Here is a 16,455-nt window from a genome sequence, read left to right as displayed (position 1 = left end):
AAAGTGTTGCATTGTGAATAAGTCTCGATAGAAGGCAGGTGGTACTCTCAAATTCCTCTATTTGTAGGGCTTTCTAAGCCACATTTTCTATGATTGAATAAGGTGCCTTGTGTGTGATGATTCAGTTTATATGTGCACAGCCCCACTCAGCTACATGTGCCCCAAATTAATACATAAACCAATTTTAGAATTTGCCCTGATTGGGTTTCCCCTGCAATTTTCGTGATCTATAGAGTGCCTCTTTCTTTTACTTTTGAGTCCATGGTAAGAACCAGTATTCTCATTTCCCTTGGTTACTCAGGAACAAAGTCTATCCCACAATCCCATTTCAGTACTGTTTTACCCACACTCACTCCAAACCCAACTCAAAGTCTTTCCTGTTTTGTTCATCGAATTCCTCGAAAATAGATGTGCCTTTCACCCTGCATTTTGAATACAGACTTCTAGGTGACAAGCCTAAACTGTTCTAATTTCTGAACTCAAGCTTACCCCCACCATAATCTCATTTCTTTATGGTTCTACCTCTAACTCTACTCCCTACCACCACCACAGCACATACCCCACAGGGTGTTATAACTATGGTGTTATCCCATAGTTTCAGGATATATGTTAACAATACATATACTATTCTTTTTTTTCTGAATTAACAATTATTTTTATTGCCTCCCAAAAATGCTTTGAAAATATTCCTTTTTTTAAAATTTAATTTAATTTTATTATGTTATGTTAGTCACCATGCAAGGCATCATTAGCTTTTTATTATTATGTTTTGTTAATCACCATACATTACATCATTAGTTTCTGATGTAGTGTTCCGTGATTCATTGTTTGCGTATAACACCCAGTGCTCCATGCAGTACGTGCCCCACTTAATACCCATCACCAGGCTAACCCATCCCCCACCCCCCTCCCCTCTAGAACCCTCAGCTGGTTTCTCAGAGTCCATAGTCTCTCATGGTTCATCTCCCCCTCCGATTTGCCCCCCTTCATTTTTCCCTTCCTACTATCTTCTTCTTTTTTTTTTGTTTTAACATATAATATATTATTTGTTTCAGAGGTACAGGTCTGTGATTCAACAATCTTACACACAGTGCTCACCATAGCACATCATTAGTTTTTGATGTAGTGATCCACGATTCATTGTTTTCGTGTAACACCCAGTGCTCCATGCAGTACTTGCCCTCCTTAATACCCATCATCGGGCTAACCCATCTCCCCACTCCCTCCCCTCTAAAACCCTCAGTTTGTTTCTCGGAGTCCATAGTCTCTCATGGTTCATCTCCCCTCCAATTTTCCCCTTTCATTTTTCCCTTCCTTCTCCTAATGTCCACCATGTTATTCCTTATGTTCCACAAATAAGTGAAACCATATGATAATTGACTTTCTCTGATTGACTTATCTCACTTAGCATACTCTCCTCCAGTCCCATCCATATTGATGTAAAACTTTCTGATGGCTGAGTAATATTCCATTATATATATGGACCACATCTTCTTTATCCATCCATCTGTTGAGGGCATCTTGGCTCTTTCCACAGTTTGGCTTTTGTGGACATTGCTGCTATGAACATTGGGGTGCATATGGCCCTTCTTTTCACTACATCTGTGTCTTTGGGGTAAATACCCAGTAGTGCAATTGCTGGGTCATGGGGGAGCTCTATTTTTAATTTTTTGAGGAACCTCCACCCTGTTTTCCAAAGTGGCTGTACCAACTTGCATTCCCACCAACAGTGTAGGAAGGTTCCCCTTTTCCTGTATCATTGCCAACATCTGTTATTTCCTGACTTGTTAATTTTAGCCATTCTCACTGGTGTCTGGTGGCATCTCATTGTAGTTTTGATTTGGATTTCCCCGATGGCTAATGATGATGAACATTTTTTCATGTGTCTGTTAGCCATTTGTATGTCTTCTTTGGAGAAGTGTATGCTCATGTCTTCTGCCCATTTTTTGACTTGATTATTTGTTTTTTGGGTGTTGAGTTTGAGAAGTTCTTTATAGATCTTGGAAATCAGTGCTTTGTCTGTAGTGTCATTTGCAAATATCTTCTCCCATTCTGTGGGTTGCCTCTTTGTTTTGTTGACTATTTCCTTTGCTGTGCAGAAGCTTTTTATCTAGATGAAATCCCAAAAGTTTATTTTTGCTTTTGTTTCACTAGCCTTTGGAGATGTATCTTGAAAGAAGTTGCTGTGGCCAATGTCAAAGAGATTACTGCCTATGTTCTCCTCTAGGATTTTGATGGATTCCTGTCTCACATTGAGGTCTTTCATCCATTTTGCATTTATCTTTGTGTATGGTGTTAGAGAATGGTCAAGTTTCATTCTTCTGTATATAGCTGTCCAATTTATACTATTCTTTGATATACTCAGGCCCAGTCATACCAGAGCTATTATACCCTTTCTGCATGCAAGTTGAGAAGAAGTGTAGAACTGGGTATCTTTAGTCTTTAGTAGGAAATTTTGCATGGGACCACTAAGTATCTTAAGCACCTAAAATACTATCTTAGGATTTCCATTTTACTTTCAACTGGCTAATTGCAGAGGATGGGTATTCTGGGGGAAGAGAGCTTCAGAAGCAGGTAAAAATAAGTTTTACACTTACCAAAAGTGAAGTTTTGCAGTTCACATATACTCACCTTAAAAATACACTGAGGGCTTTGAGGTGCTAGTAAAGAATCTGTCCCAAAATGAGATTTTAAAAAATAGCATTATTGTGATATGTCATACAATACACACAGCACATATCAAAAGTCTACATTTTGAGAGATTTTGAGATATATATATATATATATATATATATATATATATATATATATACCTGTAAACTATCACCACCATCAAAACAGTGAACATAGTCATTACTCCAAAAAGTTCCTCATCCCCTGTGTAATCATCTCCACTTCCCTATATCCATATCCTTGTCCCCAGGTACCCACTGATTTGCTTTCTGTCACTATAATTTATTATTATTTTAGAATTTTATATAAATGAAATCTTAGAGTCTGTATTCTTTTGTGTGGCTTCCTTTACTCAGCGAAATTACTTTGAGATTCATCTGTGTTGTCATGTATGTTAATAAGTTTATTCTTTTACTTTGCTGGATAGTATTCCATTGTATGGTTTTAACACAGTTTATTTATCCTGTTGGTGGACACTGGGGAGATGTTTCTCATTTAGAGCTATTATAAATAAAGTTACTATGAACATTCTGGTACATAAATCTATGTGGACATATGTTTTGTTCTCTTGGATAAATAAGAGTAGAATGGCTGAATCATATGGTAAATGTATGTTTAACTTTGTAAACAACTGCCAAACTGTTTTTCAAAGTAGTAGTGTGGTTTTACACTACCCCAGCAGCATGGAGTTCTAATTCCTCTGCATCCATGCCAAAAGTTGGTACAGTCAGGCTTTTAAATTTTATCTGTTCTAATAGGTATAAAGAAATACCTTAATGTCATTTTAATTTGCATTGCTCTAATGCCTAATGATGTTGGACATCTTTTTATGTGTTAATTGGCCTTTTGTGAAGTGTCTGTTCACGTCTCTTGCCCATTTTTTAAATTGGTTTGTTTTCTTAATATTGACTTTTGAGAGTTCTCTATATATCTGAGATAAAAGTCTTTTGTCAGATACTTGTTTTGTCAAGTTTTCTTCTGGTCTATAGTTTGGCTTTTTACTCTTTTAACTGTGTCTTTTCAGGAGCAGAAATTTTAAATTTCTATTTAGCCCATTTTATCTATATGGATGTTGTTAGGTTTTTGTTTTGTTTTTTTTATGGATGAGTTAGGGTTTTTTTATGAGCAGAGGTATGGTTTGAATTTCACTTTTTAACATATGGATATTCAATTGTCCCAGCACCATTTGTTGGGAAAAAAAAAACTTCACTGAATTGCCTTTGTACTATTGTTACAAATCAGTTATCCATATATGTGTGAGTCCATTTCAACACTGTGTTCTGTTCCATTGATAATGTCTATTTTTATTCCTATATCACATTGTTGTGATTACTGTAGCTTTATTATAAATCTTGAAATTAGGTAGTTTTAGTCCTCCAATTTTGTTCTGCTCTTCTAAAAATTTTTTGACTATTCTAGGTCTTTGCATTTCCATATGAATTTTAAAGTCAACCTGTCCGTTCCAACAAAAAGTCTACTAAGATTTTGATTGGGCTTGCACTGAATTCATTAATTTATGGATAATATACCTCTTACCATTAGTGAGTCTTCAGACTCATGAACAAAGTAAATCTCTTTAGATTTTCTTTAATATTTCTCAACAATGATTTATAGTTTTAACATACAGACCTTTTATATCTTTTGTCAGAATTATCCCTAAGAATTTCATATATAATGGTTTTGTTAATGGTATTACTTTTTACTTTTGATTGTTTCTGATTTGTTCATTTCTGATTTTTCATTGCTAATATGTAAAGATAAACTAAATTTTGTATATTGATTTCATATCACACAATCTTCTTAAACTTACTAGTTCTAACAGATTTTTTGTGTGTATGGCTTTGGCTTTTCTACATAGACGATCATGCCATCTGTGAATAGACACATTTACTTTTTCCATTCCAATCTGGATATATTTTATTTCTTGATTAATTGAAATAGCCATAACCCCCAGTCTAAGGTTAAGTAGGAGTAGTGAAAGTGGACCTCCTTGTCTTTTCCCTGATCTTAAATGGAAAGTATTCAGTCTTTTACCATTAGATATTATGTTAGCTGTACATATTTTACAGTTGCTCTTTATCAGGTTCTATTCCTAGTTTGCTGAAATTTTTTTTAATCAGGACTGTATGTTGGATTTTGTCAAATGTTTTTTCCTGTGTCACTGAGATGATTTTTTTTTTTTTAGTTTGTTAATATGATGAATTATATTGGTTGATTATCTAATGTTAACCCAACCCTGCATTCCTGAGATGAAACCTACTTGGTCATAATATATTACCATTTTTATGTATTGTTGCATTCATTTAGCTAATATTTTGTTTAGAATATTTATATCTATGTTCATGAAGGATATTAGTTTGTAGTTTTCTTTTGTTGTAATACCTTTGTCTAGTTTTAGTAGTAGTGCAGTGCTGGGCTCATAGAATGAGTTGGGAAATATTCTTTCCTCTTCACTGTTGGAAAAGTTTGGTAAATTGTCATTATTGTCTTTTAAAATATTTGGTTCAGTTCACCTGTGAATTACTGTCCTGGATGTTTCTTCATGGGAAGATTTTTAACTACAAATTCTATCTCTTTAATAGATAGAGGTCTGTTCAGGTTATCTGTTTCTTTTTGGGTAAGCTTTGGCAGTTTGTATCTTCTAAAGAATCCATTTCATCTTAGTTGTCAATTTCACAGACATTACAGAGTTCATAATATTTCATTATTATCCATTTAATATTTGTAGAATAGTGATGTCATCTCTCTCATTTCAGATATTAGTAATTTATGCCTTTTCTCTCAGTCTGGCTGGAAGTTTATCAGTTTTATCAATATACTCTCAAAGAATTGGCTTTTGATTATAATGACTTTATTATTTTTATACTCTCTATTTCATTGGTTTCTGCTTTAATCTTTATTTTCTTCTTCCTATTTTGGATTTAATTTGCTCTTCTTTTTTTAGTTCCTTAAGATGAAAGATGAGGTCATTGATTTGAGACCTTTCCTATTTTTTAATATAGGTGCTCAATGCTATAAATTTCTTCCTAAGTACTGCTTTAACATTAGCTCCCTGTTTCTGATACGCTGTTGTTTCATTTTCATTCAGTTCAAAATACTTTCTAGTTTTATTTTGATTTCTTCTTTGACCCATGGTTGTTTAGAAGTGTAGTATTTAGTTTGTAAATTTTGGGAATTTTCCAGGTATTTTTTTCTATTATTGGTTTCTAATTTAATTGTATAATGGTCAGAAAACATATTTTTTTGTACTACTTGAATCCTGTTAAGTTTATTGAGATTAGTTTTATGGTCTAGAATATGGTCTATGTTGGTGAATTTCTATGTGCACTTGAATGTGTATTCTACTCTTGATGGGTGGTGTGTCCTATAAATGTTACTTAGGTCAAATTGGTTGATAGTGTTTGTCCAATCAACTATATCGTTGTTGATTTTATGTTTACTTGTCTTATCAATTATTGAGAGAGGGGTATTGACATCTCTAACTATGATTGTGAATTTTCCCATTGTTTCTTGCAGCTCTATAAATTTTTGCTTTGTGTATTTTGAAGGGTCCATTATTAGGGGCATACATGTTTAAGATATTTATGTTTTCGTGATTAATAACCCAGTTACTTTCTGAAATAACCTTCTTAATCCCTGGCAATATTCTTTCCTCTGAAATCTACTTTTTCCTATGTTAAAATAGCTAAGCCAGCTTTCTTTTGACTAACGTTAGCATGGTATATCTTTGTCTATCCTTTTATTTTTAACCTAGTTGTGGCTTTATATTTAAGTTGTGTTTTTGGTAAGAAACATATAGTTGCTATTTGCTAAATTAAACTTTTTTATTTTGAGATAATTGTAGAGTCACATGTAGTTGTAAGAAGTAATATAAAGAAGTTCCATGTGCTCATTACCCTGTTTTCTCCAATGATAATATCTTGTAAAACTGTAGTAAAATATCAATCATAATTTAATATTTATACAATCAAAATAGAGAACATTTTCTTCACCTCAGAGACCCCTCATGTTGTCCTTTTAAAGCACAGCGACTTCTCTGCTATTCAAACCCCTCCTTAACCCTTGGCAATCACTTATCTATTGTTCATTTCTATAATTTGGTCAATTCAATAATGCTCTATAAATGTGATCATACAGTGTGTATCCTTTGGGGTGTACATACAGCATGTAACCTTTTTTTTCTTACTCAGTATACTGTGTATATCAAAAGTATGTTCCTTTTTTTTGTTGAGTAGTATTCCATGGAATGAATATAACATAGTTAACATTCTCCTATTGAAGGACATCTGGATTATTTCTAGTTTTTAGCTATTACAAATAAAGTTGGTATAAACATTTGTGTACAGATATTTGTGTGAACATAAGTTTTCACTTTTCTGGAATAAATGACAGGAGCACAATTGCTGTTGAATGCTAAGTGCATGCTTCGTTTTATTTTATTTTTTTTTTCATTTTTAAAAAATATTTATTTTAGAAAGAGAGAGCATGTGTGTGAGTGGGGGAGGAGCACAGGGAGAGAGAGAGAGAAAGAGAATCTCAAGCAGACTCCCCACTGAGCACAGAGCCCAATGTTGGGCTCCATCTCCCAATCCTGAGATAATGACCTAAGCTGAAATCAAGAGTTGGCTGCTCACCCGACTGGGCCATTCAGGCACCTTAGTGCGTGTTTAGTTTTAAAAGAAACTGCCAAACTGTTTTCCAGAATGGCTGTACCATTTTTACCTCCCCACCAGCAACGTATGAGTGATCCAGTTTCTCTGCATCCTCACCAACATTTGGTTATGTCACTTAAAAAAAATATTTTGGACACTCTGGTATTGACAAAGTCTAGGTCTTTGTCAAATACATGGCTTACAAGTATTTTCTCCCAGTCTGTAGCTTCTCTTTTCAACTTCTTTTCTTTTTTTTTTTTAAGATTTTATTTATTTGAGAGAGAGGGAGAGCAAGTGAGAGAACACAAGCCAGGGGAACAGAGAGGGAGAGGAAGGCACAGGCTCCCAGCTGAGCAGGGAGCCCAACGCTGGCTGATCCCAAGACCCTGGGATCATGACCCCAGCCAAAGGCAGATGCTCAACTGACTGAGCCACCCAGGCACCCCTCAACCTCTTAATAGGGTCTTTCACAGGGCAAAAGTTTTTAATTTTTTTTTTTAAAGATTTTATTTATTTGACAGAAAGACAGCGAGAGCAGGAACACAAGCAGGGGGAGTGGGAGAGGGAGAAGCAGGCTTCCCGCAGAGCAGGGAGCCCGATGTGGGACTCGATCCCAGGACCCTGGGATCATGACCTGAGCTGAAGGCAGACGCTTAACGACTGAGCCACCCAGGCGCCCCCAAAAGTTTTTAATTTTAATGAAGTTCAGTTTATTAGTTTTCTTTTGATGGATCATGCTATTGGTATCAAGAACTCTTTGTTTAGGGGCGCCTGGGTGGCTCAGTCGTTAAGCGTCTGCCTTTAGCTCAGTCATGATCCCAGGATCCTGAGATCGAGTCCCACATTGGGCTCTCTGCTCAGCAGAAAGCCTGCTTCTCCGTCTCCCACTCCCCCTGCTTGTGTTCCCTCTCTCACTATCTCTCTGTCAAATAAATAAAATCTTAAAAAAAAAAAAAAAGAACTCTTTGTCTAGTTCTAGATCCTGAAGATGTTCTTCTATGTTTTTTCTCTAGAAATTTTACAGCTTTATGTTTTGTGTTTATGTTTGTGATCTATTTTGAATTAATTTTTGTGTAAGGTGTGAGACTTAGAGTTTGTTGTTGTTGTTTTGCCTGTGGATATCCAATTACTCCAGTACAGTTTGTTGAAAAGGCTGTTCTTGCTCCATTGAATTGTGTTTGTACCTTTGTCAAAGATCCGTTGGCCAAATTTATGTTAGTCTATTTCTGGGTTCTCTGTTTTATTCGAGTGATCCATGTGTCTCTCCCTCTGCCAACACCACAGTCTTGATTACTGTGGCTACATAATAAATTTTTAAATAGAATAGATTGTTTTCTCCCACTTTACTTTTCTTTTTCAAAATTTCTTTTTAGCTATACTAGTTCCTTTTCCTCTTTATATAAATTCTAGAATAATCTGTCAGTATCTACAAGAAATTTTGATAGGAATTATGTTAAATCTGCATATCAATTTGAGGAGGCTTTGACATCTTTACTATGTGACTCTTCCGATCATTAACATGGTATTTATTTCTAATTATTATTTATTTATTTTGTAGTTTTTACCATATATGCTATGCACATTTTGTTAGCTTTATACCTATTTTTAAATGATTTTAAATGGTTTTGTATTTTCACTTTAAGTTTCTGTGTATCCATTGCTCATGTATAGAAATACAATTAATTTTTATATATTTATCTTGTGTTCTACGAACTCACTAAACTCACTTATTAGTTCTAGAAGTTTTGTGCATATTTCTTGGAATTTTCTATACAATCACATTATTATGCAAGTAGGGACAATTTTTTTACTTTCCAATTTTATCACTTTTATTTTCTTGGCTTTCTACACTGGTTAGAAGTACTACACTACTTCCAGTACTAGGTTGGATAAAAGCGATGAGAACAGACATCTTTACCTTGTTCCCAACTTGGGAGGAGAGCATGCAGTCCTTCACCATTAAATATAATGTTAGCCATTGGTTTTCTGTAGATTTCTTTAACAAGCTGAGGAAGTTTTCCTTAGTCCTGTTTCTCTGGGAATTTTTATCATGAATGAGTGCTGAATTATGTCAGATGCTTTTTTTGCATCAATTGATATGATCATGTGATTTTTTTCCCTCTTTTTAGGGAAGGATTACATTGATTGATTTTTGATTATTGAATTAGGTTTGCATTCCTGGAGTACACCTCACATAGATCAATGGAACAGAATAGAGACCCCAAAAATGGACCCTCAACTCTGTGGTCAACTAATCTTCGACAGAGCAGAAAAGAATATCCAATGGAAAAAAAGACAGTCTCTTCAACAAATGGTGTCGGGAAAATTGAACAGCCACATGCAGAAGAATGAAACTGGACCATTTCCTTACACCATACACAAAAATAGACCAAAATGGATGAAAGACATAAATGTGAGACAAGAACCCATCAAAATCCTTGAGGAGAACACAGGCAGCAACCTCTTTGACCTTGGCTGCGGCAACTTCTTGCTAGACATGTCTCCAAAGGCAAGGGAAACAAAGGCAAAAATGAACTATTGGGACTTCATCAAGATAAAAAGCTTTTGCACAGCAAAGGAAACAGTCAACAAAACCAAAAGACACCTGACAGAATGGGAGAAGATATTTACAAATGACATATCAGATAAAGGGCTAGTATCCAAAATCTTTAAGAACTTATCAAACTCAATGCCCAAAGAACAAATAATCCAATCAAGAAATGGGCAGAAGACATGAACAGACATTTCTCCAAAGAAGACATACAAATGGCCAGCAGACACATGAAAAATTGCTCGATATCGCTTGGTATCAGGGAAATACAAATCAAAACCACAATGAGATGCCACCAGACACCAGTGAGAATGGCTAAAATTAACAAGTCAGGAAACAACAGATGTTGGCAAGGATACCGGAAAAGGGGAACCCTCCTACACTGTTGGTGGGAATACAAGCTGGTGCAGCCACTCTAGAAAACAATATGGGGGTTCCTCAAGAAGTTAAAAATAGAGCTCCCCTATGACCCAGCAATTGCACTACTAGGTATTTACCCCAAGGATAAAAATGTAGTGATCTGAAGGGACACCTGCACCCCAATGTTTATATTAGCAATGTCCACAATAGCCAAACTATGGAAAGAGCCCCGATGTCCATCGACAGGTGAATGGATAAAGAAGTTCTGGTACACACACACACACACACAAAATGGAATATTACTCAGCCATCAAAAAAATAAAATGCCATGTTCAATGACATGGATGGAACTAGATGGTATTATGCTAAGCGAAATAAGTCAATCAGAGATAGACAATTATCATATGATCTCACTGATACATGGAATTTAAGAAACAAAACAGAGGATCATAGGGGAAGAGAGGAAAAAAATGAAACAAGACGAAACCAGAGAGGGAGACAAACCATAAGAGACTCTTAATCATAGGAAGCAAACAGGGTTGCTGGAGGGGAAGGAGGTAGAAGGATAAGGTAAGTGGGTGAGACATTAAGGAGGGCATGTGATGTAATGAGCACTGGGTATTATATAAGACTGATGAATCACTGACCTCCTCCTCTGAAACCAATAATACATTATATGTTAATTAATTGAATTTAAATTTTTTTAAAAAATTTTAAAAAGAGTAATTGACCATATAATTGTGCGTTCATTTCTGAGTTTTTTTTTTTATTCTGTTCTATTGATCTATGTGTATACTTTTGCGCTAGTAACATCCTATTTTGATTACTACAGTTTGGTAAGATAAGTTGAAGTCTGAAATTACGATGCCTCCCACTTTGTTTTTCTTTTTCAAGGTTGCTTTGGCTATTTTGGATCTTTTGTGGTTCCATACAAATTTTGGGATTGTTTCATTGTTTCATTAATTGATCATTAATTTCTATTCATTGTTCTAGCTCTGTGAAAAATGCTATTGGTATTTTGATAGGGATTGCATTAAATGTGCAGGTTGTTTTGGGGAGTATAAACATTTTAACATTTGTTTTTCCAATCCATGAGCATGGAATGTTTTTCCATTTCTTTGTGTCATCTTCAGTTTCTTTTATCAGTGTGTTTTATAGTTTTCAGAGGTACAAGTCTTTCACCTCTTTGGTTAAGTTTATTCCAATGTATCTTACTGTTTTTGGTGCAATTGTAATTGGGATTGATTACTTTATTTCTCTTTCTGCTGCTTCATTATTGGTGTATAGAAATGCAACAGGTGTCTTTTACATTGATTTTGAATCCTGGAACTTTATTGAATTTATCAGGTTTTTAAAATTTAATTTAATTTTATTATGTTATGTTAGTCACCATACAGTTCTAATAGCTTTTGGTGGATTCTTTTGGGTTTTCTGTATATAGTATCATATCATCTGCAAATAGTGAAAGTTTTACTTCTTCTTTGGATGCTCTTACTTCTTTTTGTTGTCTGATTGCTGTAGCTAGGACTTCTAGTACTCTGTTGAATAAAAGTGGTGAGAATGGGTATCCCCATCTTGTTCCTAACCAGAGAGGAAAAACTATGTTTTTCCCCATTTAAGATGATCTTAGCTAGGGGATTTTCATATGTGGCTGGTCTTTATTGTGTTGAGGTATTCCATCTAAACCTAATTTGTTGAATGTTTTTATCATGAATGGTTGTTGTACTTTGTCAAATGCTTTTTCTGCATCTATTGAAATGATCATATGGTTTTTATCCTTTCTTTTATTAATGTAATGTATCATGTTGATTGATTTGCAAATATTGAATGACCCTTGCAACCCAGGAATAAATCCAACTTGATCGTGGTGAATGATTTTTTTAATGTATTGTTGGATTTGTTCGCTAGTATTTTATTGAGAATTTTTGCATCTGTGTTCATCAGGGATATTGGGCCTGTGCTCTTTTTTAGTGGTGCCTTTATCTGGTTTTGGTATCAGAGTAGTGAGGGCATCATAGAATGAATTTGGAAGTTTTCTTTCCATTTCTATTTTTTTGAATATTTTGAGAAGAATAGGTATTAACTCTTCTTTAAATGTTTGGTGAAATTCACCTGTGAAGCCATCTGGTCCTGGACTTTTGTTTGTTGGGAGTTTTTTGATTACTGATTCAATTTCTTTGCTGGTTATCAGTCTGTTCAAGTTTTCTATTTCTTCCTGTTTCAGTTTTGGTAATTTATGTGTTTCTAGGAATTTATCCACTTCTTCCAGTTTGTCCAATTTGTTGGCATATAGTTTTTCATAGTATTCCTTTATAATTGTTTGTGTTTCTGTGGTGTTAGTTGTGATTTCTCCTCTCTCATTTGTGATTTTATTTATTTGGGTCCTTTCTCTTTTTGATAAGTCTGGCTAGAGATTTATCAATTTTATTAATTTTTTTGAAGGACCATCTACTGGTTTCATTGATCTGTTCTATTGTTTTTTAGTTTCTATATCATTAATTTCTATTCTCTTTATTATTTCTTTCCTTCTGCTAGCTTTAGACTTCATTTGTTGCTCTTTTTTTAGCTCCTTTAGGTGTAAGGTTAGGTTGTTTATTTGAGATTTTTCTTGCTTCTTGAGGTAGGCCTGTATTGCTATATACTTCCCTCTTTGGACCACTTTTGCTGCATCTCAAAGGTTTTGGACTGTTGTGTTTTAATTTTCCTTTGTTTCTGTTTATTTTTTTTAATTTCCCCTTTGACTTTCTGGTTAACCCATTCATTGTTTAATAACATGTTGCTTAACCTCCATGTATTTGTGGTCCCCAGATTTTTTCTTGTGGTTGACTTCTAGTTTCATAGCATTGTGGTCAGAAAAGGTGCATGGTTTGACTTCAGTGTTTTTGTATTTACTGAGGCCTGTTTTGTGACCAAATATGTAATCTTCTATTCTGGAGAATGTTTCATGTGTACTTGAAAGAATGTGTATTCTGTTGTTTTAGGATTGACTGTTCTGAATTTATCTGTTAGATCCGTCTAGTCCAGTGTGTCATCCAAAGCCATTGTTTCCTTGTTTATTTTCTGTTTAGATGATCTGTCCATTGATGTAAGTGGAGTATTAAAGTCCTTTACTATTATTGTGTTATTATCAACTAATTCCTTCATGCTTGTTATTGTTTTATATATTTGGGTGCTCCCATGTTGGGTACATAAATATTTACAATTGTTATATCCTCTTGTTGGATTGTCCCCTTTATTATTATATAGTACTCCTTTTTGTCTTTTGTTACAGTCTTTGTTTTAAAGTCTAGTTTGTCTAAGTATTGCTACCCCTGCTTTCTTTTGACATCTATTTGCATAATGAATGTTTTTCCATCCCCTCACTTTCAATCTGCAGGTTGACTTCTGGGGTATTTAAGATGCTTTGATAGTTATCTAGTTGTGTTCGTGGGACGAGGCAAGCCTCGGATCCTCCTACTCCATTGTCATCTTCCTGCTCCCCTCTCCTCTTTTTCCTTTTTTAATCTATAGAATACAGTTGATGGAATTGTGAATACTGTTTGGAGGTTGTAGCTGAAAGTTCTTCTTATATTTGATTTTTTAAATCTTGGATTAATCTTATGCAATTACTCTTGACTTGGTAGGTAGAGTATATTTATGTCCAACAAGTCATAACCATGCTATATGTGTGTATAACTAACAGAGTGTCAAAATATGTGAAGCAAAAATTGTTGGAACTAAAAGGACAAATAGACAAATCCACTATTATATTTGGAGACTTCAACACCTCTCTTTTAAGTAATTGAGAGATCAAGCAAGCAGAAGATAAGTTAAGATACAGTTGACCTGAATAGCACTGGCAATCAACTGGATCTAACTAACATTTATAAAATACTCCATCTAACAACAACAGAGTACACATTCTTCTCAAGCTCATCTGGAACATTCACCACATTCTGAGCCATAAGGCATGCCTTAACAGATTTAAAAATGAAATTGTACAAAGGATGTCCTTAGACCACAATCGAATTAAACTGAAAATCAAGAAAAGATAGCTAGAAAATCACCCAAATATTTGGCTATTAAACAATACACTTTCAAATAACACATGAGTCAAAGAATAGATCTCAGGGGTTTGGAAAAGAAGTATTTTGAACTAAACGAAGATGAAAGTACAACTTACAAAATTTGTGGGATATAGCAAAAACAGTGCATAGAGGGAGTTTTATAGCATTGAAGGCTTATATTAGAAAATGAAAAATCAAAATCAACAAATCAAAATAAAAAATAAAAAAATCTAAGCCTTTACCTTAAGAAACTAGAAAAAGAAAAAAAATTAAACCCGAAGTAAGTGGAAGAGAACAGTTAAAACTAGAACAAAAATCAATGAAATTGAAAATAGGAAGTCAGTAGAGAAAATCAATAAAACCAAAAGCTGGTTTTTTGTGAAGACTGATAAAATTAATAAACCTCTAGCTAGGCTAACTAAGAAAAAAAGAGAGAAGACACAAATTACTAATATCAGAAAGGAAAGAGGAACCATCACTACTGATCCCAAGTGGGATTTATTCCAGGTATGCAAGGCTAGTTAAACATTTAAGAATTAATTAATGTAATCCATCATATCAACAGGCTAAAAAAAGAAAAATCAAAGGATCATATCAATAGATGTAGAAAAAGCATTTGACAAAATCCAGCACCCATTCATGATAAAAACTTTGAGGAATAGAGGGGAACTTCATCAACTTGATATATAACATCTACAAAAACCATACAGTTAACACCATACTTAATGGTAAGAAACTAGGTGAGTTCTCCCTAAGAACAGGAAGAAGGCAATGTGCTATCACCACTTCTATTTAACATTATATTGGAAGTCCTAGCTAATGTACTAAGACAAGAAAAGGAAATAAAATGTATACAGAATGGGAGAGAAGAAATAAAACTTTGTAGATGACATGATTGTCTATATAAAAAATGTGAAAGAATCAACAAAAAAATCTCCTGGAACTAATAAGAAATTGTAGCAAGGTTGCAAGATACAAGGTTAATATATAAAAGTCAATTGCTTTCTTATAGACCAGCAATGAAAAATTGGAATTTGAAATAAAAACACAATATCATTTATATTAGCACCAAAAAAAAAATACTTAGATATAAATCTAGCATGATATGTATAGGATCTATATGAGATAAACTGAAAAACTGTGATGAAAGAAATCAAGGACGATCTAAATATATGGAATGATATTCCATGTGTATAGATAGGAAGGCTCAACATTTTCAAGTTGTCAGTTCTTTCCAACTTGATCTGTAAATTCAATACAATCCCAATCAAAATCTCAGGTTGTGGATATCAACAAACTGAGTCTAAAGTTTACATGGAAAGGTAAAAGAACTAGAATAACCAACACAATATTTAAAAGAGAAGACTGAGGGCTCCTGGATGGCTCAGTTGGTTAAGCATTAGCCTTTGGCTCAGGACATGATCTCAGGATCCTGGGATTGAGCCCTGAGTCAGGCTCCCCACTCAGCAGGGAGTCTGCTTCTCCATCTCCCACTGCCCTTCCTTTCCTCTCTCAAATAAATAAATAAATAAAATCTTTGAAAGAGAAGAACAAAGTCAGAAGACTGACACTACCTGTCTTCAGGATTTAATATAAAGCTACAGAAATCAAGATAATGTGATATTGGGGGAAAAATGGATAAATATTTCAGTGGAACAGAAGAGAGCCTGGAAATACACCCAAACAAATATAGTCAACAGATCTTTGACAAAGGAGCAAAGGTAATCCAATAAAGGATCACCTTTTTAACAAATGGCGCTAGAACAACTAGTTAATCACATGCAAAAGAATTAAGTCAAAATGGATCTTAGCCTTAAATGTAAAATGCAAAGTATAAAACCACTAGAAGATAACATAAGAGAAAATCTAGGGGACCTTGAGTGAAAATAATTGAAAATAATTTCTTAGATACAACACAAAAACATTTGACCCATGAAAGATAAAATTGATTAGTTGAACTTCATTAACATTTTAAAATTTCTGCTCTGTGAAAGGCACTGTTAAGAGAATGAAAAGCCACAGACTGAAATATTTGCAAAGCACATATCTGGTAAAGGACTGGTGATCCACATTGTACAAAGAACTCTTAAAGCTCAACAATAAAACAAGCCACTTGATTTTAAAATGGGCAAAATATCTGAACAGACATCTCATCATAGAAGATATACAGATG

The sequence above is a fragment of the Mirounga leonina genome, unplaced genomic scaffold, assembly GCF_011800145.1.
Source record: "Mirounga leonina isolate KUSES-001 unplaced genomic scaffold, KU_Mleo_1.0 Mir_53, whole genome shotgun sequence".
Lineage (NCBI taxonomy): Eukaryota > Metazoa > Chordata > Mammalia > Carnivora > Phocidae > Mirounga > Mirounga leonina.
This window is presented reverse-complemented; position numbering follows the sequence as displayed.